The following is a 25,805-nucleotide window of genomic DNA, read 5'->3' on the forward strand; positions in this document are numbered from 1 at the left end:
TGTCCTCAGGATACTGTCCCCTGTTACCCTAATTCTCTTCCCCCCAGATTGCCTCCATTCTCAATCAGGCTCCCCCATGATGGTGGCCAGATGGCAGCCGGCAGGATCATATCCTCTCAGCTAGGCAAAACCATCCAAAAAAGGATTCCTCCTTCCTCTTTTTCAGGATAGCTCTGAGAGGGAGGGGGAGCAGCAGGTTCCCCACTGAGCAGGGAGCCCGATGCGGGACTCTGGGATCATGACCTGGGCTAGGGCAGCCATTTAACCGACTGAGCCACCCACGTGTCCCTTGTTTTGCTTTGAGAGAGAAAGAGAGCTTTTGTTCACAGGCCTATAAACACCAACCAGGGTGGGGGATGAGAGGACAGGGGCAGAAGTGGGGAGAAAAAGAGAACCTTAAGCACACTCCCCTCTGAGCACTGAGCCCACGGTGGGCTCGATCTCACGACCCCAGATCATGACCCGAGCCGAAATCAAGAGTCAGATGCTTAACAGGCTGAGCCACCCAGGAGCCCCAATCATTTGTTGAAGCCAGTACTTTTCAACAGAGGGTGATTCCCACCCTCACTCCACTGGGGGCATCTGATTATAACTGAGACATTATTAGTTGCTGTAGTGTTACAGGGTTACTGGGTTCCTGTCTCACGGAGTCAAAAATGAATCTCATGGACACAAAAGGGTGAAATGAAGTGAAAGTTTACAAGGTGCAGGTGAGAACAGAAATAAAAGAAAAAAGCTCTCTTGAGTGAGATGGGTCCCAAGTGGGTTGCCATTGAGGGCTTTGAGTGGCAGTCTTTTATTGAGAACTGACCAAGGAACTTAAATCTTCTTGATGCCTCTCTCACTGAAAGCACCATGTTTACTTTTTGTTTGATGTTTGGTAACTTTCAGTGGTCCAACTGTCACTGTCATAGAGATATCCCATCGCTGTCGTTTAGGACAAACAAGGTAGTCTCCTCAGTCCCGTTATGTTCCCTTACCTCTGGTTTTGTCCTCAGCATTTCCCAACATCTGGGATTTCTGTGAGTCTGGTCACGTAGGCCCCTGCCTGAGCCTTGTCAGGAGAGTGGGGCAGAAGCAGGGGCTCCTGTCTCTCTCAGCCTATTCCTTAGCACTTTCCTCACTCAACAGGTTGGGGAGGGGGTTATCCTACTGGCATCTAGTGGATAAAGAGGCCAGGAATGCTGTTAAACATCCTACAATGCACAGGACTGTCCCAACCACATAGAATCATCTGGCCACAAAATGTTAGTAGTGCCATGGTTAAAAAACCCTAGCCTAGGCAATCAGAAAAAGAGTATGCTTCTGCTGTTTTGCAGAAAAGGAAAAACTGCATACCTGATATTTGCTGAATTACACCCCCCCACTGCCCCCCACCCCCCCTACCCCCCGTTATCTGACACACAGCAAGTGAATTGAGAAGTCACCCCACAGTATGTGTAAGGGCAGGTAAGGGGCTTAATTCTTCCTTTTGGAAACAAGGAAACAAACCTTCCTTTCCCTTTTCTTTCAGAATTTCTTTCTCTGTTTTCTCAAATGTATATAAATCTTTGTAATGGCTAAATAAGCCTCTTGCCAGTCTCACGACTCAGGAATGTTTTCCGGAGGACAGAGGACCTGGAGCCATCTCTGTGAAATGTAATCATCAAGGAAGATCATGCCCTACCTCCCAGTTTGCTAGGAGAAGACAGGCCTAACTTCAACTATCATCTGACTTCAAATTGCAAAACCTACCGAATGTCACGGGTGCGATCACTCACTCAGCCGTAAGAGAGCAAGATTTCCTTCTGTCTTTGCCATCTTTAGCAGATGGCCTGAGATGTGCATCACATTCTGGCTTAATGCTTATTCAATAAAAAAAAATTTTTTTTCATTCTCTTTGTAGAGACGTTTTCTGCGTCATGAAGACATTTCATCTTTAATTATATTTCCCCAACAAATGCCAGTTTATTAGAATAGTTAAAAAGCAAAATCTGTCAAAGATGTGAACACGCATTTCTTATCTTTTCCTAATAAGGCTATTTGACACCAGTTTATTCTTATTTTCTTTTTATCTCAATTCAGTTCAAGGTTAAGTTTTCTGTTAAGTGTTCTTATAATCTGTCCTTAACCAAATTATAATAAACATTAGTATTGTTTTCAAATAAGTAGTATGTGATCTTAAAATCACCTTTGTTTCAAAGGACATTTCACTATTTCACATTCCTTTCCAAGAAATCATTCTATCCTTTCCTTTGTTAATTTCTTCTTTCCTTTGTTGATAGGAGCTGTGCTTGATAAAAGCAGCACCCAGAGCTAAGCTCTAGTAAAAAGTTGTGACCAGCTGGGGTATTTTTGGCAAATAAAATAAAATGAGTTCTGGTTTCAGGTTTGGGAGGCAAATGTTCAACCTCTGCATTAAAAAAACCAAAATTCAATTGAGTAAATTTTAAAGATCTTATTGGCTTTACTCAACGATTCACAAATCAGATCACATCTAGCAGATAGAAAGGAGCTCAAAAGAGCTGTACAAAATGAAAGACTTTCATAGGCAGAAGGGGGCAGGACAAGGAAGTTACTAGCAGAGTGGATTTTTTGTGGCTAAATCACCTTCCTTTTGGGGACAGCAAGGGTCTGTCAGGCAGATTTCCTCTCTAGTGCTAGTCAAGTGATTCCAGACTGGTTCCAGACTCCATTCCAGGGTGAAGACAGGGTTTGAGACATGACCTAAGCATAAAAAGGAGTCCCCAGATGTTGGGTAAGGTCATCAAAAAGAGGTGACCTCCAACAGACCCCTTTGCTAGACTGGGGCACTTGGAGACACCCCGTCCTTGGAATGTGAGTTCCACTTGCTTTTCCCACTCCTAGAGGCTGCTCCAAGGACATAGTGTTGAGATGGTGACATGATGTCAAAAACACCGGTACAGTTACGTTTGAGCCCAGTTAGGGCCTCTTTATAAACTCCTTAAGATTTGGAGGACAAGTACGAGGGTCCATTCATCTTGCTGCCTCCCAAGATGAACTTCACATCTAAGTTCCCTTTGCTGTTCTTAAAATTGCCACCTCCCAACCTGGAGTGACCTGCCTCTTCCTTTGGTCTCTCCCTGCCCTGTGAGTACTGGGGCAGGTTTCAGATTACACTGGGAAAGCTCCCCAGAGGGTGGTGAGCCAGGATGAGAAAGATGAGACAGTGCTTTTGTGAAACCAGAGAAGTCATTTTAGACGCCCAGCTACTTGCCCAGGTCTGTGCCTCCCTGGCCCAAGCACATGCTGGTGGAATTCCCCAGGAGGTGCTGAATTACAAAGAAATGCAAAAATCTCAGTGGTTAAGGATGTCCAGGGAACAAAACGAATGCAAAAACTAACAGTCTCCACCAGGCCTGGAAATAGTCATATCAGATCAGAGACAGTAAGTCAGCGCTGTTTCAAAAGTAAGCAGGGCCCAGCCCCTTCCCATTGTCCCACTTTCTTCTGCCTGTTATATTAAAATCTCCACCCAAGGAGGAGCGCAAACCTCCCTGACATAACATACAATGCACGCATAGTCATGTTTCCGTAAAATGCACGCACAACTTCATGCCTACCTCAACATAAGATGACAAAACTCCCCTTTCTGAAGATTTATCTTAACTCCAAATAAAAAAAACCCACTCACGCCTGCTCCAGGAGTTATGGCTTTGGAAGTTACTCCTTGTGATCTTCTTACATGCTGCAAATAAAATTCCCTTTGTGTGACAACTTCATTTGGTATAGTCTCCGCCTGTAACTCACCAAGGAGCAAACTCACGTGAGTTCAGTTACAATTGTGGTTACATTTAGTTAGGTATTAAGTCTTGGTTTAGCGATGTGGGTTTGCACAAGTGACTCCATTTGGGGCCTGTTGTCTCTTTCTCTCTCTTTTTTTTCAACACTTACGTCGACTACAAAATCCGAGAAGAAATGACTCTACCTTCTAGGTGACCAGCGAGCAAGGAATGTTGAATATGCAGTTAATGTTTAAAAAGCCATGTCAAATCTGGATTGAAGGTAAAAAAAGAAACAAAACAACAACAATACAAAAAAAAAAAAAACACCAGCAAACGAGAGTGGTCTAAGAGAAATCGCCTACCTTGTATTTCTAATTGCTTACTTTTGTTTTTAAAATGTTTATTGAGAAAGAGCCTTTTTATTATAAAACTAATATTCAAAAAAAAACCTAATATTCGCTGCTGAAAATTTACAAAATAAGGATCCCCCCCCCAAAAAAAAAGGACATTTTAAAATGTCTTCATCCAGAAATAATTCATGCTGACACTTTGGTATATATTCTTTCCTTCTTGCCTTGGGAGCTTACACATTTTAATGATGTAAATTACACGTGCTCCCTGTTCGTTCTGTGTAAGGGAGAAAAGGGTCACTGCGGACATCTATGGTTCAGACGTGGTTCAGCAGTTGCTAGAAGCTGTTGAGAGCAATACTGATCAAACTGTTTTACTGCAGAATGATCCATCCTTATTAAGATAATGTTCCAGGATGTTTGTATTTGTACATAGTGGAGCCACACAGCCAAAAATGAAAAAAAAAAAAAAAAGACTTCTTTTCCAAACCCTTCGTAGCAAAGGAAAGACTTTTTCCTCTGCTCGCTTAGGTTTAGTGCCCAGGGCCTGTGAATTAAACTGACAAAGGACAGATTAACAGAAGAGAAAGGTTTATCAGTATGCACACAAGAGCCAGTAAAAGAAGTAGCTGGCTAGTTAAATGGTTAAAGACTTGTATGCCTAACAGCTTCTATGGGAAGAAGAAATAGACTCCTCTAGCAAAAACAAATGGATTTTTAGGAGAACAAATGGGAGATCAAAAAAATTGTGAGAATGTTTGTTTATACATGTGCAGGTGGCCTTTCTATCTTCTTCATGGCCTTGAAACACCCCTGGAGAGCGGATATATAGAAGACTTATTTTGGTCCCGCTGCTGGGAGTAGAAACCACGGCTAGGAGAATTTATGGCAGCCTCATTTCTTCCTTAAAATAATCTTCATACCAACTCTGGGGGTTCCAAGTGAGTCCCCACACCTTCAAAGACAGAAAAGCAATGAAAGGGTTGGAAGCAAACACTTTCTAAACCGTGGCACTGGTCTGGGTCTTTTATTCCCACAATTCCACAGGTTAGTTTCAATTAATTCTATTTTAGGAATAGCAAAACTAGAGGCTCGAGGAGCTAAGTAGTGGGTCCAATAATCTGAGCCAAATTGTATTTGAGAGTCTAGAACCATCCTACTTTTGTTCAACAAGCTTTTGGCAAGTGAGTCCTATGTGGCAGGTTTGATACCAGGCACTGAGGATGCCAAATAACAAATTGCTCCTCCCCTCAGGGCATTGCCCAGGTTAAGGAAAGCGAAGCAAAGTGATGATTATTGTGTAAAATGTAACAAGTGTTGTGATAGAGACGGGTCCCCTGCACACAGGTAGAAACAGGTGCTATAGAACAGCAGAGAAACACCACTATCAGCCAGCTGACACCCCTCCGGCTGAATCTGGCCTTCACAGGTCTCTTATTTGACCTATATAACCATTATGGTTGGAATTGTGCCCTCCAAAAAGATTTGTTGAAATCCTAACCCCAAGACATCAGAAGGTAATCTTATTTGGAAATAGGTCATCATAGAAATAGTAAGACAAGGTCTTCATGGAATGGGGTGGGCCCTATGTCCCATATGGCTAATATCCTTCTGAGAAGATGACATGAAGACACAGGAAAGAATGCCAGGATGGAGGCAGAGACTGGAGCAATGTGTCTACAAGCCTTCTCTCAATTTCCTCTTAGGAATGATCCTGCCCTAAGAGAGCCTCTTGTTATGAGTGTTCCCTTTGGGGGAGCGTCTTTGGTTAGGTTCCCCAGAAGCAGAACCTGAGATATGAATTCACGTTCAAGTGCTTTATGGGGGAAATGCCTCAGGAGCAGCGGAAGGGGGAAAGCAGGACAGAATAGGGGAATAAAGTGAAGCAAGCATGTGGTCTCCATGGAAGCCTAGCTCAGTCTAATAACCCGGAGATGTCCTGGAGCACATACTATGATACAGAGTCGGTCTCCTTTGAGGCTGCTTGGACCCTTCCTCATCAGTCAGTCATCAGACAACTCAGGGATGGGCAAGAGGGTAGCAGAGCTTCCGGGCAGGCCAAGTCTGCACCTACTCGCTGAGGGCAATTCTCTAGCTAGGGCAGCAACAGTGGGTGTTATGAGGCCCCCCACTCCACCCTGCCTCACAGTAACAGTAGGAGAGTGTGTCCACCTGCTGGGAAAAGGGATCTGGGCCCTTCACACCAACCACCTCTACCGCAGGGAGCCTGCTACTGCGCAGTGCTCTTCCACCTGAGCACTTCAGTGAGAAAATGATGAAGTTCTGGTTGTCGAATCTGGTCTCAAAGGTTATCAACGTAGCCAGAGCTTCTCTTTTGTCCTCATGACTTTTCATAATGCAAACTAAGTAGTAATACATTTTCATAAAAACATTTAAAAATTATATTTATAAGGGCATCTGGGTGGCCCAGGGGTTGAGTGCCTGCCTTCGGCTCAGGTCGCGATCCTGGAGTCCGGCGATCGAGGCCCGCATCTGGCTCCTGGCATGGAGCCTGCTTCTCCCTCTGCCTGCGTCTCTATGTGTCTCTCTCTGTGTCTCTCATGAATAAATGAATAAAAGTCTTTGAAAAAATAAAAATTAAAAAATAAAAAAGCTACATTGATATTTTCAATTAAAATATATTTGAGGGCAGCCCCAGTGGCTCAGCGGTTTACCACCGGCCTTCTGCCCGGGGTGTGATCCTGGAGTCCCCGGATCGAGTCCCACGTCGGGCTCCCTGCATGGAGCCTGCTTCTCCCTCTGCCTGTGTCTCTGCCTCTTTCTCTGTGTGTCTCTCATGAATGAATGAATGAATGAATGAATAAATAAATAAATAAATATCTTTAAAAAATAAAATATATTTGAAAACAAATTTCCAAGAAATTAACAAAAAAATAGAATAACATCTATTCTAGATGTTATTTTATGTAAAATCTATTCTAGAAAATAAACTATTTTCTAGAATAATATTTTCCAAATAATATCTTTTTCACTGTTCTAAAGCGAACACTTTGTCATTATTATCCGCAGAAGATAGAGAGGACAGTGTGCAAAGCACCATGTAAGGTCTTTTCCCATTCTATTCCCCATTGTGATTGATTTCCAAAGTCAGTTTCAAATCATGGGCTCAGCCTTAATTTAGGATGTTAGAGCTGAGTGAACCTGTCAGGCACTGAACTCATTTATACTCAACCTTGCAAAAAACAAAAATCAAACTGCTCACTGATATTACGCACTTCCTTTTGTCCTTTTTCTTTTTATTTTTTTTGTCCTTTTTCTAAAAAGATACTATTACTATTTATTTATTTATTTATTTATTTATTTATTTATTCAAGAGAGAGAATGTATGAGAGCACAGGTAAGGGGAGGGCAGAGGGGGAAGCAGACTTACTGATGAACACCCTGCTCCCAGCCTGCTGCGGGGCTTGATCCCAGGATCCAGGGATTTCAACTTGAGTGGAAGGCAGATACCCAACTGACTGAGCCACCCAGGCATCCCTAAAGATATTATTTTTAAGTAATCTCTACACCCAATATGGGGCTCAAACCCACAACCTGAAGGTTAAGGTCACATGCTCTACCAACTGAGCCAGCCAGGCAACCCACATACTTTCTATTTCTGTACATTAGGAAATAGCTTTGCATTACTTGTGTTGCTGGATTTTTTTTTAGCTTTTAATTGTGCACTTACGTGTTTCAGAAAAGCTATTCATTTTTTCCTAGTGATCAATTAAAAAAGTACTAAAAATAAGAAAATATCATCATCCTTATGGGACGATTTTAGAAATTATTATGTTCTAAACTTTTCAGGGACCATTGCCATTTAAAGGATTAGTGGCAATTAGTGAAAACCATAATATGGTATATTTAATGAAACTGTCACTAATGTTCTATTTAGTTATATCTATTTTTGTGAATGAAACAAATGCTTTAAAATATTTGTCAACTTGATGACACAGGTAAGTCTGGTGAGCAGATTGGAGCAGAACACGGTGGAGCTGAGTACTAGTGATTTCTCGGTAGTGCCCGATCCAATGGCCTGCTCTCAGGCTTCATTTTGTTTGATCTCTTTGAAATGCCTAATTCTGTCACTCTTTCCCCTGCTCTCATTATTCTCAAGTGCTGTTAAAACACTGATTCTCTTCTCTGTGCAATAAGCCATATTCTCTGTTTGAGCCTGCTTCTCCTCGGCGCTGGCGTACACCAGGCTGCGCTCCCTCTCCTCTTCACTGTAATCACAGGAGTAAAATGCATGCTGCTGGTCTCAGTTCCAAATGCCCACCCCTAAATTACCTTTCTCCAGAGGTTTGCATGAAACTCTCATACCCGTCTACAGGTTCACAGCCAGGCCTCTAGAAAAGCTGGACCACAAATCAGAAAACCCAAACCCCAGATTTACTCCCTGTGTGAGCTTGAGTGTATCACCTTGCCTCTCTGAACCTCAGTTTCCAAATCTGTAAAATGGGGATTTTAAAAAAGATTCATTCATTCATTCATTCATGAGAGACACACACAGAGAGGCAGACATACCAGCAGGGAGAAGCAGGCTTCTTGCAGGGAGCCCGATGTGGGACTCCATCCTGGGTCTCCAGGATCACACCCTGGGCTGAAGGCAGCGCTAAACCGCTGAGCCACCCAGGCGTCCTGAAAATGGGGACCTCTGTCCTGCCTTGTAAGATCATACATGAGAAAACACTGTGTAAAAGAATAACTCTTCTTTATCAACATCTTACAAAAATGCTGATATTATTGAGGATATTTACACTTACTATTTCATTTGATTCTAACAAGAACTCTTTAAAGATATATTCTTATTTCACAAAATGAGAAAAATTGGGGCTTAGAATGCTTAAGTATTTTGTCCAAGGCCACAAAGTTGGTCCCAAGGACAAGACTAAAACCTGTGCTTGGCTCCAAAGCCCACCCCCAAGTAACAGTGACAGAGACTGGTACTGACAATTTTAATAGAAGGATAGTGCAGGTTTATAATATTGGCCTGGGGCCTGAGGGCCACACCAGGAAAACTAGCCAGAATGAAAGAAGCTCCAGGGAATAAAAAAGGAAGGACACAAAGTCATCTTTTAGTCATGACAGGTGGAAGGGGCACAGTGACACCAGACACTGCTGCCATCTCCATAGCAGTTGCCAAAAATAGCTATTTGTTCCAGATTCAGAGTCCCAGGTGAGCATCAGATGGAGGGAGCCTGGCACATACCACCCAGCCCAAGAAGAAGGAAGATGCAGGGACTCAGAGGCACGTCAGAAGCAGGGACTCTTCCATTTCTGCACACACCTCTACAGATGTGTGCACACACGCATACACACACAGTCCCTTTCCATTCCTTCCTCCTCAGAGGATGAAGCATTTTCTCTCTGGTCTAAGGCTAATCATTTCTGAGCCAGATAATGTCCCATTCTCTCCATCTCTCTGAATTCAGCCTCTCCACCTCCTCTTGTTTCCAATCCCTATACAGAGGAATTCACATTCCCCGACCATCCTCAAGAGTCGCATGCACGTAATGGAGCAGCTGGCTTCCACCAGAGATTGATGGTCACCAACTTTAAATGGGGCTCAGCCCTGCCCATGAATCACACTACATTTTCTGACCAAATAATCCCTTCTTTTATTTACCAGAATGGCTATTTCAAACCTCCACACCCATCAGATCTCTGAACGATGTAAGGATACACTGCCCTCTAGGATGGAGAGAAAAATCTATTTTATCTGTCTCTGATGCAAAGGGCAAAAAATTTCACAGGCTTCAACTACTAAGTGGGACAAAATGGAGTCTGGAGCCCAGGGAACAGCAGAGGAGACCAGGGCAAGGAGGGAGCTAGATTTGCAAGTGACCATCCTAAGCTGTTTCCTCATAGGCTTAAGGATGACCCAGCTGAAAACATGCGCTTTCCCACTCTTTCTGGTACTGGTCTGAACCTATATATATGTCTTGGGTGTAAAGCAACATAATTATATACAAATATTTACAATATTATAAAAAAGATACCATCACATATCAAATGGAAAAGGGAAGGCATATTCAAAAGCCGATGTCAGAAGGCAACCTAGGTGGCTCAGTTGGTTAAGTGCATGACTCAGGTCATGATCTCAGCAAACTGGGATCAAGCCCTCCACTGAATTCCACCTGAGCTCAGCAGAGGCTACTTCTTCCTCTCCCTCTGCTCCTCCCTCTGCTCATGCTTTCACTCTCCCTTTCTCTCTAATTATCCCTCAAATAAATAAATAACTTTGTTTTTAAGGTGATGTAGGAATAAATAATTAAAAATTTAGAGAAATAAAAACTATTTAGGTTTTTGCTTGAATAATACCAAAATAAGTTTGAGAGAGTTTTTTTTTTTAAGATTTTATTTATTTGAGAGAGAGATAGTGAGAGAGCACGAACAGGTGGCAGGGAGAGGGAAAAGCAGACTCCCCAAAGAGCAGGGAGCCTGACACAGGGCCCGATCTCAGGATCCTGGGATCATGATCTGAGCTGAAGGCAGATGCTCAACCAACTGAGTCACCCAAGTGTCCTGCTTGCAAGACTTTAATTATATAAATAAATAGGACCAAAAATTAAGGGGTACCTGGATGGGTCAGTTGGTTACAGCATCCAACTCTTGACCTCAGTTCAGTTTGTGATCTCAGGATCATGGGATCCCACTCCTCAGGGAGCCCTGCATCAGCTCCAAGATCAGCAAGGGGTCTGTCCCTCTCCCTTTGCTCCTCACCCCACTCACGCTCTCTCATAAATAAATAAATAAATAACAAATAAACAAATAAATAAATAAATAAATAAATAAAATCTTTTTTTTAAAAAAAGAAAAAATTTAAAGACTATAATTGAAGAATTGAACCAAAAGATGAGCATTGTTTGACTACATAAAATGTTTTAACTCCTGTATCTAAAACTAAAGTTAGATTTGGAAAAAATGTATTTGGTATGAAAGATGTCAAGACAATAGCTTTATTGGCAAAGGATGCTGTTATGTGCTGAATTGTATCCTCCTAAATTCATATGTTGAAGCCCTAATCCCCAGGACCTCAGAATATGACTATATTAGGAGATAGGGAATTTCAAGAGGTTATTGAGTTAAAATGGGGTCATTTGGGCGGGCCCTAATCCAGTGTGGCTGGTTCTAGAAGAGGAGATTAGAACTGAGAAACACAGTGGGAAGGCCACCTGAAGACACAACCGTCTACAAGCCACAAAGAGAGGCCTCAATAGAAACCAACAGTGTCAACACCCTGATCTCAGACTTCCAGCCTCCAGAATAGTCAGAAAACAGGTATCTGTTTTTAAGCCCCCCAGTCTGTGGTAATTTTTATGTCTTCCCTAGCAAACTCATGCAGACATGTAGAGATCTTTCATAGAAGAGAATAGAGTTAATACACAAAAGAGACACCTGGGTGGCTTAGCGGTTGACCTAGTCTACTTTCGGCTCAGGGGGTGATGCCCGTCCAGGGATCAAGGCCTGCATTGCGCTCCCCGTGAGGAGCCTGCTTCTCTATTTCTTTACCTCTTTCTTTGTGTCTCTCATGAGTAAATAAATAAAGTCTTTAAAAAATTAATGCACAAAAGTACTCAATGCCAGAGGGAAATCCTCACGAAAGAGATGCCTTTTGAGTTTGGTTCTAAGAAATGAAGGGGAATTGTTGACAGCCAATGGGCTTGTGATCATTTTTCAAAGTTAGTTTGCTTTGTTTTTAAAGAGAAACACTTTGTATTTTGCCAAAAATGAATAAATTTGAATCACTAAATTTTAGTAATTTTGTATGGATGAAATAAACACAGGCAAGAAACTAAATGAAGCGTTGTTCAAACAAGAGGTGCGTCAGATACAATCTGGAAGCTGTCCCTATCACTTTGATAGGGTTTTGTAGTGAGCTAATCTTTGGGTAGCAGACGACAGATTCAGTGCATTGAATCTATTTGTGCTGAATCACTGTTGCTGTGGCATCTTTGTCGCGGTGAGCCCTGGGTCTCAAGCCGGCTGGTGGGGATGGACGTGGTGACAGCCCTTTTGCTGCCTTCCACACTGCCTCGAAGGCTGCAGGGGTGGGAAAAAAACAGAAGTGTCGCTTTGCTTCCCAGCGTTCCTTGCAGCTGGGGTCTAAGCACAAAATCAAGTCCACCAAGAGGACGCAAGCGCAGCTCTACCGCTTCTTGCTCCTGGTGTGACCTGAGTAGGTCTCCTCTCTAACTCAGGGTCCTTGTCTGCATAATGGGGGCAGTAGTAACAGCTTTTACCTCGTAGGATTGTTGTGAGGACTAAGTGAGTTAAGTCACATAAACTGCTTGGACTGGTACATAGTACTGGGAAGTGTTAGCTTTACTCACATTTAATAATCATTGTTGCTATTTTGAAGGTGGAAGCCAGGTAGAGGCCACCTTCCTACTGCGCAGCTGTCTTCCTCTGGCAGGTACTGTCCTGGAGTTCTGATGTCCCTCAGTGGCTTCATGGATGTCCAGAGACAGCTGGTCCTGGACCAAGGCTAGAGTCTTTGTTTGTTTGTTTGTTTTTTAAGATTTTATCTATTTATTCGAGAGAGGCAGAGGCACAGGCAGAGGGAGAAGCAGGCTCCATGCAGGGAGCCTGATGTGGGACTCGATCCCGGGACTGCGGGATCACACCCTGAGCCGAAGGCAGATGCCCAACCGCTGAGGCACCCAGCTGACCCAAGGCTATGGTCTTTGAAAACTATGAGTCCCACTTCAGCCTCTGATTCCCTGCTGAGCCAATTCTACAATATGTTCTTGAGCTTCATCCCAGAGGTCCAGTCTAGGGCCCTTCTTTGTAGCCCCAACAATTCTGTAGGTGCTTACTTACCCTTTTGAAAATCCCTTTCTGCAAAATATACATGGAATGGCATCCGTTTCTGACAACTGGATCATGCGCGATCCACCACGTGAGCCCTTCTCAGTTTGCCTTTGCCCCAGTTACAGTTGTGAAAATAAACAAGGAAACTGGCTTAGGAAAAGGCTTCAGGGATCTGTGTTAGTACTGGCAAAGTCCAGCTTTTATTTATTTATTTTTTTAAAGTCCAGCTTTTAAAGCGAGTTTTTAATTCAGTGCTTTTCTGCTAGATCAGATTCCAAGGAAGATGGCTTGTTTAGACCAGCTAAACAAAGATGGGGTGACCACACTCCATCTTCCCATAGAGCCCCAACAGCAGAGAAAGGAGAGGAAGGGAATTTACATGTATTGGCCATCCCTCTTCATGTGTCTGGCACTCCTCTAGAGGCAAGAACCAATCTCATTCATCCTGTATTGCCAATATTGGTATAATCTATTATACACTTATTAAATGTCTGCTAAAAGATCTGAACTGAGCTGTGGAATAGAGTATATTACAGAATTCACAAATCTCCACTGGAAAGGAAAAGTTTCTGAGGAAATCAAGGGGAAATGATGGTGTGCTTATTTTTATGCAATTTTCACTCTGGTATTTTAAAGTGAACTTACTGTGCAGTTTTTAAATTTTCAGACAGGAAGTTCCCTTCCTAACAATGGTAGAACCTAATAAAAACTCTCTGGACTGTGATCTTTCTTTCATTAAGATTGTATTACTCTCTCTTTTTTTTTTTAAGATTTTATTTCTTTGTGACCGAACAAGTGGGAGAGGGCAAGAGCTGGGGGGAAGGGCAGAGGGACGAGGAGAGGTAGGCTCCCCACTGAGCAGGGAGCTGATGTTTGATTCCAGGACCCTGAGATCATGACCTGAGCAGAAGGCAGACTGAGCCACCCAGGCGCCCAAGATTTCATTACCCTTAAACAGGCTCACTTCATTTCTTTCATTGTCACAATATACATCATCAATACCATGACTTTAATGTCCTCATGGATGGCTTTTGTGGCACACACACAGAGAGAGAGTTATTTTCATTTTAAAAATTAGTATTCAAATTATTCAAAATCTATTTCTTAAGCTTTTAGGAAACCACAGTTTTATTTTTTTTTAAGATTTTATTTATTTATTCATGAGAGACACACAGAGAGAGAGAGAAAGAGGCAGAGACACAGGCAGAGGCAGAAGCAGGTTCCATGCAGGGAGCCTGATGTGGGACTCGATCCTGGGACTCCAGGATCACACCCTAGGCTAAAGGCAGGCGCTAAACCACTGAGCCACCCAGGGATCCCAAAACCACAGTTTTAAAAAATGTTTAACTCTCTTGATAAATCCAGACAACTTAAGCACTCACCTTAAAGAGGGATTATTAAAGTGAGTAGATTCCCTCAAGTATTTACAGCTATATTTATACACTGAACATATTTGATTTTTCTTTCAAGTACTGCTTAGACAAACAAAACTTTCTATGCTCTTAGGTAAGTTAAAATCTAAAAGATTAAACTTATAACACTTGAACTTAAAATCATGGGCTGAATCAGTTGCTCAATTATACATTTAGTTGGGAATCACAAAGCTGAAATATTAATCTAACAGACCCAAATCTCTTAAACCCTTAAATACCAAATAGGTACAGTTTCTTTCACCTTCAAATATTCATGAATAGGTGTGATTTTCCTAAACATTCCTATACTTAACGCTTTCTTATGTTGGAAGACGCTTACTCACCAAGGAAAAGGTTACATTGTCCCACACTTTGGGTAATTACCTTCTCATATCCTTGAAATGTTACAGAACAACCAGAAGATTCAGCCTGGACAATGAGCCTGGATTACAGACCTCAGGGTCTCCTTTTCTCACAACCCAGACCTAGGATGAGTTCCCTTTTATAATTACTATAATTTTCTACGCTATAACTTAATGAGGAGGTGGTCAATAACAGGAATGACCTTCAGTTTTGAGACTGGCACAGTGTCTAGGACCTACGATACTTTTAGGTGCCTACAAATATACTTCCATTTTAATTTAATTTATTTATTTATTCGTTAACATTTTAAAAATTTCTAGTAGGCTCCATGTACAATGTGGGCCTTGAACTCACAACCCCGACATCAAGAGCTGCATGCTCTACTGACTGAGCCAGCCAGGCACCTCTGAATTTCTTTTAAAATCAGAAGAAAAATATTAATGTAATAATAGTGAATATATAATTCCAAGCCAAGCTTGGATTATATTCATCTTTATACCAATGCAGCAGTAGAATACAATTTCTAATATTTTTTCTCACAAAGGCAAAAGTGCCCCAGAGCCTCTGAAAGTCATAATGTAACCCTGACCATGTGAGTTTTATCATATTCTTAAGCACTTTTTTTAAAAGATCGTTATTCATTATTCATGAGAGACACAGAGAATGAGAGGCAGAAAGATAAAAAGAGAGAGAAATAGGCTCCTGGCAGGGAGCCTGATGTGGGACTCGGTCCTGGGACCTAGGATCATGCCCTGAGCCGAAGGCAGATGTTCAACTGCTGAGCCACCCAGGCATCCCAAGGTCCTGATTCTTAATTTACAGAACTCTGACACCCCACCTAGACAGGGCCATCATGCAAATGCATTTGGCATTTCTTTGGCTCTTCAGATATTTAAATATCTGAATCCACAGCACTATGTATTCTTTTTCTATTTTTACTATCTGGCATACAACCCTTACATATGGTAAAATGCTATACAATTAACTAAATTTTGGACAGTCATTTCATAAAGGAAGCTATTCAAATGGCAAATAGGCATATAAAAAACACCATTAGTCATCAGAGAAATGAACATTAAAACCACAATGAGACAGGATTATATGCCCTGTCCTGTCCGGGCACATACAGCTACTATTTTTAAAACTGACAATGCTTACTTAATGTTGGTGGGGATGTAGAATTACCAGAACTCTCATACATTGTTCATGGGAATGTGAAATGGTACAATCATTTGGGAATAACTTTTGGTGATTTCATAACAACCCTATGACCCAATAATTTCACTCCTAGCTATTCACCCTAGAGAAATTAAAATATATGTCCACAAAAAGACAGAGGTGAGGGTATTCTTAGCAGCTTTATTCATTATTTTAAAGATTTTATTTATTTATTTATTCATGACACACATACACAGAGGCAGAGACACAGGCAGAGGGAGAAGCAGGCTCCATGCAAGGAGCCGGACTTGGGACTCGATTCCAGGGCTCCAGGATCACCCCACCCCCTGGGCTGAAGGCGGCGCTAAACCACTGAGCCACCCAGGCTGCCCTAGCTGCTTTATTCATATTAACCCCAAACTGGCAACAAGCCCAAATGCCCATCCATAGGAAAATGGATAAACAAACTGTGATATAATCATACAATAGAAACTGCTTAGGGGGGAAAAAAGAAAAAATGAACTTTGATATGAGCAACAGCCTCACTAATTCCCAAGTTTCTCTCTTTCTCTCCCTCTGCCTCCTCCCCCGTATTCTCTCTGTTTCTTTCTGCCTCTCTCTCTTTCTCTCTCATAAATAAATAAGTAAATCTTTTTTTTAAAAAGATCATGGGCAAACAGAGAAAATATAAAATGGCCAATAAGAACATGAAGAGATGCTCAGCATCATTTGTCATTAGGGAAATGCAAATCAGAACCACAGGAAAATCTCACTCCACACCTACAAGACTATATTCAACAAGTGTCCAAAAGGATGTGAAAACATTAGAACCCTCACATATTGCTGGTGGGAATGTAATATTCAACATTAGAGTTCTCATATGATTCATCAATTTTATTCCACTCCCAAGGATTGAAAACCTATATCCCCACAAAAATTTGCATACGTGTTCACAAAAACATTATATATAATAACTAAAAAATGGAACAACACAAATGTCTGTCAACTGTTAAAGAGACAAATACGTGCGATATGTCCGTACAGTAGACTATTATTCAGCCATGAAAAGGAGTAAAGTACTGACTCATGCTACAACATGGAAGAACCTTGAAGACCCTGTGTTAAGTCAAAGAAGCCAGACACAAAAGGTGATATTTTATGATTCCGGTGTATGAAATGTCTAAAATGGTCAAATCCATGGAGACAGAAAGTAGATGGCAATTTAGAGTTGACTGCTGACTGGGGTAATGAAAATGTTCTGGAACTAATGTGGATGGTTGAACAATCTTGTGAAGATACCAAAAACTATTAAATCATGCACTTTAAAAAGGGGAGTTTTGGGCAGGACCACAGCACACCTGCTGCCCTGCTCGGCCCCCAGTGGCCCTGCTGGGTGTCCCAGGTCCAGGCTCCCAATGCCCAGGATGGCCCAACCTCTGGGGGCGCTGCTTCCCTCCCCTGACCTGTTTTGCCAGCGCACCGGGTGGTTTTGGCCTCAGCAGGACCAATAAACGTGCTCCCGGGTTAAATAAATAAATTAAATAAATAAATAAATAAATAAATAAATAAATAAATAAATAAATAAGGGAGTTTATAATATGAGAATTATACCTCAATAAAAAATAAGATGGATTGATAGAGGGATGGTTGGATGGACATAACATAGCGAAATGTTAATTGCAGCATTTAGATGGTGGTTATATGGGTGTTCACTGTATAATTCTTCCAACTTTTTTATGTGTCTGCAAATTTTACAATACAATGATGGAAAAATCATGAGTAGTTAACAACTTTTAAGATTTTCTATCAACATGTAACAAAGACCTTTTTTAGAAAAATAAAAAGCAGGGGCACCTGGGTGACTCAGTTGGCTAAACATCTGCCTTTGGCTCAGGTCATGATTCAGGGTTCTGGGATCCAGCCCTGTGTCAGGCTTCCTGCTCAGTGACAAGCCTGCTTCTCCCTCTCCCTCTGCAGCTCCCTCTCTGCTGGTGCTCTCTCCTTGCTCTCTCTCAAATAAATTAATAAATAAAATCTTTTAAAAAAATAAAGATGAGTACAAGTTTGGGAAACTGAACTATGATGAAATGTTACCTCTCAGGCACCTCATACAATCTCCTTTATGGATTTGGTTTTCAGCTTTTGGAAACGAAAGCTTTTTTTTCTTTCCTTGCTTTTCAACCCCACTCCCCAAGCTCCATAATGAGCCTAGCTGGCTACTTGTTCAAAAGACAAGACTAGAAAGAAGAAAAGAACAATGAGAGGTTGGTAAAAGGATGCAAATTTTTAACTATATGATGAATCTAATGTAGATCTGAGGATCTAATGTGAAACATGGTGACTATAGTCAATAATGCTGTATTGTATAATTGAAATTTGCATAGAGATTAGTCTTTAAATGTTCACACACACAAAGATAACTATGTGAGGTAATGGATGTGTTAGTTAACTAGATGGGGGAGTTTTGTCACATTGTACACTTTAAATATCTTACAATTTTATCACTATACTTCAATCATACTGAAATTAAAAAAAATTCAAGGACACAGAGGAATATCTATGAAACAATGTTTCTTAAAATGTGGTCCATAATCCATGAAAAGTCCAGGCACCTTTGTAAGGGCAAAACTCTTTCCATAATAATACATAATAATTTCCATTTTCATTCTCTCGTAAGAGTATACGGTAGTTTTCTAGAAGCTACTTACATAATGTCATAATGGATTGATTACAGAAGTTGGTATAAGAGCCCAGCTTTTTTCTATTAAGTTAGATATGAAAGAGATTTACAGAAATGTAAAACAATGCCACCTGTCACACTAATTTTCTTCTTTTAGAAAATATAGCTAAGGTGCCTGAGTGGCTCAGTAAGTTGGGCTTCCCAATCTTGATTTTGGTTTGGGTCATGATCTCAGGGTCGTGAGATCAAGCCCCACGTCAGGCTCTACCCTGGATGTGGAGCCTGCTCAGTATCCTACCTCCTTCCCCCCTGCCTGCTTACTCTCTTTTCTCTAAAAAGAAAAAAAAAGAGAGGAAAATATAGCTATTTCTCATAAAAATAGTATTTTATATTAATATGAAATGAGTGCATTATAGTTATTTTTAAATGAATTAATAAATTTTTTAATTTATCAGGTTTTTAAAAAATTTTATTTATTTGAGAGTGTGCAGGAGCAGGGGGAGGGGCAGAGGGACAAGCAGACTCTTTATTGAGCACAGAGCCCACAGGAGAATTTGATCCCAGGACTCTGAGATCAAGACCTGAGCTGAAGGCAGACACTTAACTGAGCCACCCAGGTGCCCTAATTTATCAGTTTTAATTTAGTACCCTAAATATCACAGATATAATGCACAAAAAATTCTTTGGGAGTCTCAGTAATTTTTAACTTCATTAAGGTGTCCCGAGATCAAAAACTTTAAGAGAGACTGCCAAAGTTTTATTGTGCCATATGTCTAAATGGTGGAGAACTCTGCAGCCATTGATATGGTACATGAAAACATATTTACTAAATGAAAAGATATCCTCTTTATTATTAAGTGAGTATGATCCCCTATTTAATTAAAATTGTGTGTATATGGGAGGGTGTGTGTATCCATAGGAAAAATGTATGGAAAGATACATACCAATTAATGCTAATTATTTCTAGGTTGTAAGATTATGGAGATATTTATTTTCTTCTGTGTTCCTTTTCTATACGTACTAGCTAGAAAATATTTATTGTATTGAAAAAAACACATAAAATTCACCATTTCAACTGTCTTTAAGTGTACAGTCCAGTAGTGCTAAGTATATTCACATTATGCTAACCAGATCTCCAGAACTTTTTCATCTTGTAGGTCTGAACCTCACCCATTAAACTACTCCCATTCCCCACTTGTTCCAGCCCCTGACAACTGCCATTCTACTTCTCATCTCTATAAATCTGACTAATGTAGGAACCTCATATAAGTGGGGGGTTCACTTATCTTGCAAGGTTCCTCTATACTGTAGCATGTGACAGGATTTCCTTCCTTTTTAAGACTCAGTAATATTCCATTGCTAGGACATACTTCCTTGCATCACCCATCCAATGTAAATTTGATTTGCTTCTAGATATACTACTTTTTAACAAAGAACACAGATTCAGTTTATAAACGGAAATAAGACAAAGCCATTTCCATTTTGGGAAAAGACAGCACATGCTTCCTCATGACACGCAGGTAACAGAGATGCCACAAGCATTCCAGACCTATTGCCCTGCTGCAATAATTGTTTACTCATGGGCGATCTTACTTCGCCCCTACCCATACCCACCTTCCTCCTCTTGCTGAGTTTATTTTGAAACAAATCCCAAAAACTGTGAGTTCACAAACACTTTAGTCTGTAGCACTAAAAGATAAGGAATCTTGAAAAATAGCCACAATCCCACCTTAAGAAAATTAACAATAACTGGTTTGATACCATTTACTATCTAGTTCATGTTTCCCCAATTTCTTCATAATTTTTAAAATAAAGTTTATTTGTCTAAGTTGGAATTATAATAAGATTATTTCTAGCATTTTTGAATAGGCTCTTTAATATGAGTTTTTCCTTCAGAAGTAAATGCACATTTGGGCTGCTTACATCTGAAGAATATCAGATCAAGGATAAAGATTTGTCTCTATCAGCACACCTAATCATTTCCTTACCTGCTCACAAATGAAGGGACTTAATGAGAACCACGTTTCTCACCCACAGTATTTTCCATTTTCTATTCATCTTATGAACTAATGATAAAGACTAATGCAGGGATCCCTGGGTGGCGCAGCGGTTTGGCGCCTGCCTTTGGCCCAGGGCGCGATCCTGGAGACCCGGGATCGAATCCCACGTCGGGCTCTCGGTGCATGGAGCCTGCTTCTCCCTCTGCCTATGTCTCTGCCTCTCTTTCTCTCTCTCACTGTGTGCCTATCATAAATAAATAAAACTTAAAAAAATAAAAAAAGACTAATGCAATATTTAAATAATCGCAAATCATGCCTGAACCAACTATTCAATAAAAGTTATAGAAGCAATTGCCTACCTTAACTCATTGACCACTCAACATGCACTTCGGCTGCAGTCTGGGTGCTAAGAGTAGCCATTATAAGGCCTCAATCACTCCCACTAAATCTCTTCCACTGCAAGGACTACTTCCTACATACCCCACCTTCCATATTAACTCCTTATCTAGAGCCAACAAAGCAGGAAGTACTTTCATCCCACTTCATAGCTCTTCTTTCTTTTTTTTTTTAAGTTTTAATTTTAATCCCAATACAGCTAACATACAGTATTATATTAGTTTCAGGTGTACAATATAGTGATTCAACAATCCTACACATTACTCAGTGCTCATCAAGATTCATGTATTCTTAATCCCCATATCTATTTCACCCATCCCCCTACCACCTCCCCTTTGGTCCCATGTGTTTATTCTCATGTTATATATATATATATATATATATATATATATATATATATATATATAAAACACATCTTCTTTATCCATTTGTCAATGGACACTTGGGCTACTTTCATTATTTGGTTATTTGAAATAATGCAGCAGTAAATACAGGAGTGCAAGCATCCTTCTGAATTAATGTTTTTGTATTCTTTAGGTAAATACCCAGTACATAGCACTTATTTCTTGAGAGAGCCCAAAACTACCTGATTCCTGGTCAAAAGTCAAGAACAGAGTAGAGTCTTGCCTACATATATATTATATAATATGTGTAATAATGTAATACATAGTATGTATATGTAACACATAATATTAAGATAGGACTCCTCCTCCCTATTCTCCTCACCACAGCCACTTCCTTATTTCCAGTGCATTTCCTGGAACTCTTTCTCTATGTTTATATTATTGGAGCCTGAGGGTAACCATAAATAATATCTCACTTAATTCACCTTATTATGCCTTTGTGTCATAAGTATAATTATTAGGGTCTCCAAGGCTTTCATCATCCCAGAGAAGGTGACCAAAAATTAGGCAGTCAGTTCTCCTCTGGGGACTTTGGATAATCCTTCCGGCTACACCATAATAACCCACCTGGTTATTGTATGTGTGTGTGACCACTGGAACTTCTGAGTCATTCTAGGGACATTTCCTGCTTTCTCTGATATCCTCTGGTTTACTTACTGGTTCCAAGTAGCCACTTTCCTACAGACACAGAGAAATACGTATTTATAGGGCATATATAAAAATCAACTTTTTTTTTAAAGATTTTATTTATTTATTCATGAGAGACATACAGAGAGAGAGGCAGAGACACAGGCAGAGGGAGAAGCAGACCCCACGCAGGGAGCCCGACGTGGGACTCAATCCTGGGTCTCCAGGATCAGGCCCTGGGCCGAAGACAGCGCTAAACCGGTGCGCCACCGGGGCTGCCCCTAAAAATGAACTTTTAAAAAATATTTTGTTTATTTTACTGAGAGAGAAAGAGAGAGCAGGACCAGGGAGCAGGGACAGAGGGAGAAGGAGAAGCAGACTCCCCGATGAGCAGGGAGACTGACTCGGGGCCTGCTTCTTTAGATCACTGCTTAACCGACTAAGCCAGGCAGGCATAAATTTTTTTTCTTAAGATTTATTTATTTGAGAGAGAGAGAGAATGTGAGTGGGTGGAGGGGCAGAGGGAGAGGGAGAAAAGCAGACCCCACACTGAGCCTGGACTCCAAAGTGGGGCTCAATCCCTCCACCCTGAGATCATAACCTGAGCCAAAATCAAGAGTCGGTGGCTTAACTGACTGAGCCACCCAGGTGTCCCTAGACATAAACTTAATAGCAGAGAATGTAGGTTTATTGCTCCTTAGCTGAATGCTTGGTACATGGTAAGCATCCAATAAATATTTAAATGACTAGACGAACAAATATGTAAGAGCACCTTGAAGAACAGCATGCACTCAATACATGTTAACATCCCTATTTCGAAATTCTAGCACATATTTGCTTTTAGTTTCTCCTTGTTTTAGAGTATAGCTTGAGAACCAAAAAATAAAAACTAAAATTTAAATTTAGTAAGTCTAACCAAATATCTTTAAACAATATAGTTTATGTGAACTATTTACACAGCCCAGAAGGATCAAAAAATGCTTAAGAAATTACCACCCCCAAGGGAGTTCTACATCAAGAAAATCTTAATTTTCTATACAGTTGAGTATAAAGATCATTCTTTTCTTTTTTTAATTTAAATTCAATTAGCCAACATATAGTAGTACATCATTAGTTTCAGGTGTAGAGTTCAATAATTTATCAGTTGCATATACCACCAGTGCTCATCACATCACATACCCTCCTTAATACCCGTCACTCGGTTACCCCATCCTTCCACCCACCTCCCCTCTAGCAAGAGTGTCTCATGGTTTGTCTCCCTCTCTGATTTCTTCCCATTCAGTTTTCCCTCCCTTCCCCTATGAAGATTATTATTTCTGAAGATGCACTGAAATCAGCCTGTTGTCTTACAGGTGTTTCTAGTAGTTCACCGGGTAAACCTTGTGTAAGTCCCTAAAAACCCAATGCCATTGGAGAAAATCAATCCAGAGGCCGTATAGAAACCACGTTACATAGTCGGAGGGGAGGACTGGCCGACGGGCCGCTGGCTGCCGTGCAGGGGCCACCGCGGGCCCGAGCCGCCCGGTCCTCGCCCTCCTGCCCTGGCTGCGGCCCCCACCCCGGTCCCGGCGCCGAACTCAGCGCACACCTGTGGGCGTGTTACCAGGACATGGGGAGGCTGGCGCACGACCTCCTGCCCCCCCCCCGCCCCCCAGGTCTGCAGTCTCCTGAACCCAGCAGCCATCTCCGCCAACAACGAGATAAGCCTGCGTGACGGGCAAGCCTACGGCTTGGACCAGGACTACACGCTGGCCCAGGACGCTGCCCGTGCCGCGCTGGTGGCGCACTAGCAGTACCCAGAGGGGATCCGCAAGGGTGACGACGACCCAGCTTCGCCGAGGCCTCCGCTACCACATTCACAAGAGCCTCCTGATGAAGACTGATGCCGTCCCCTACGTGCGGCTGGGGACGGCCTCCAGGGGCCTCCAGCCTGTGCCGGTGAGGAGGTGATCGGCTTATAGGGGGGCACCGGCACACCCCTCTGTACCAGAGGAGCGGCTTCTACGGCAAGGGTCCCTCCATCAGGCAGTTCGTGGACATCTCGCTGCCGTCCTGCGTGGCAGACCACTTTCGGGGTCACGGCCTGGAGTTTGACCAAGCGCATCTCTACAGGGATGTGCCGGATGCCATTCGAGACGTGCACGTGAGGGGCCTCGTGTGCCAGTGGACTGAACGGGATACGGAGAAGTACATCCTGGGAGGGGACCAGACCTTCGCTGGCCTGAGCCGCCTGGTGGCACGTGGCAAACAGCTGCTCCTCATCCCCAGCAGCCCTTCCAGCGTCGTGGACAAGCGGACGAGGCACACGGTGGGTCCCGACTGGCGTCAGCTCTTCCACGCCGTCACCGTCCAGGCGGACAAACCCAGCTTCCTCACCGACCGCGCAAGCCTTTCCGACAACTCGGTGAGAAGGGCTCCCTGCCCTGGGGCCGCATCCCCCGCCTGAGAAGGGAAAACCTACCGGCAGGGACACCTGCAGGACCGCCTGCGCCTGACCGAGCGGCGGGGACCCCGCGTGCTCTACCCCCGAGACCACCTGTACAGGGCCCCGGCGGACTCCTGCCGCGGCACGGCTGGCGACCGGGTGCCATCACCCCCGAGCTGCAGCGCGAGATCCGCACCATCTACACGGAGCGGGCTGCGGGGACCTGCCAGGAGGCCGAGTCGGGCAGGTGCCGGCGCCTGGGTGGAGGAGCGGCAGGACCGAGGCCGTCCCAGGGCCCTGTTCAACGCTCCCTTTGGGAGCACCTGCGGCACCTTCCACACCCCCGCTGACTTCTCCCGCGCCTGTGCGCTTCTCTGACCTCTACACCGCCTCCCTCCGCTGTGCGCTCAACTACCCGGTACACCGCACCTTTACCTGTACCCACGCCGCCCGCCCCTGCAGCGTGAGGCGCCGCTCTGGATGGACCAGCTCTGCACCGGCTGCATGAACACGCCCTTTCTTGGCGGCAAGGCCCACATCCGCTGAGGGCACCTTTATTGTCCACAGCAGGTCCCAACCCCTCCTGTCCCACCCACACTGGGCTCCAGTCCAGGGTGGGCAATAAAAGTGGTCTCCCTCTTGAAAAAAAAAATGAAAAGAAAGAAAGAAAGAAAGAAAGAAAGAAAGAAAGAAAGAAAGAAAGAAAGAAAGAAAGAAAGAAAGAAAGAAAGAAAAAGAAAGAAGAAAGAGAGAGAAAGAGAAGAAAGAAAGAAAGAAAGAAAGAAAGAAAGAAAGAAAGAAAGAAACCACTTTATAATTATTAAAGGATCCATATGAACTGTGCTAGTTCATTCTAAGATTTTTATTTCTTTTTTAAAAAGATTTTATTTATTTATTTGATGGGCGAGAGGCAGGAGAGAATCATTTTTTAAAAATTTATTTATTTTCCATTTAAAAATTTAAATTCAATTCGTTAATATATAATGTATTATTGGTTTCGGAAGTAGACTTCAGTGATTCATCAGTCTCATATAACGCCCAGTGCTCATTACATCACCTGCCCTCCTTAATGTCCATCATTACAGGCCAGTTACCCTGTCGCCTCACTCTCCTCCCCTTCAGCAGCCCTCAATTTATTTTCTATGATTAAGAGTCTCATGGTTTGCCTCCTCTGATTTCATCTTGTTTCATTTTTCCTCTTTCCCTATAATCCTGTTTTGTTTCTTAAATTCCACATATGAGTGAAATCATATAATTGTCTTTCTCTGTTTGACTTATTTCTCTTAGCGTAATATATTCTAGTTCCATCCACATCATTGCAAATGGCATGATTTCATTTTTTGATGGCTGAGTAGTATTCCGTTGTATATATGCATGTACATACCACATCTTTATCCATTCATTTATCAATGAACATCTGGGCTCTTTCCATAGTTTGGCTATTG

At 42.3% G+C, this 25,805-nt stretch overlaps 1 pseudogene; it reads left to right on the top strand.

Annotated features, from left to right (window-relative positions):
* Nucleotides 1–9,711: 9,711 nt before the first annotated feature.
* On the top strand, nt 9,712–24,906 carry LOC129501757 (5'-nucleotidase domain-containing protein 2-like; annotated as a pseudogene).
* Nucleotides 24,907–25,805: the final 899 nt, after the last annotated feature.

Source organism: Nyctereutes procyonoides, unplaced genomic scaffold (genome assembly GCF_905146905.1).
Source record: "Nyctereutes procyonoides isolate TBG_1078 unplaced genomic scaffold, NYPRO_anot_genome, whole genome shotgun sequence".
In the NCBI taxonomy this organism is placed as follows: Eukaryota; Metazoa; Chordata; class Mammalia; order Carnivora; family Canidae; genus Nyctereutes; species Nyctereutes procyonoides.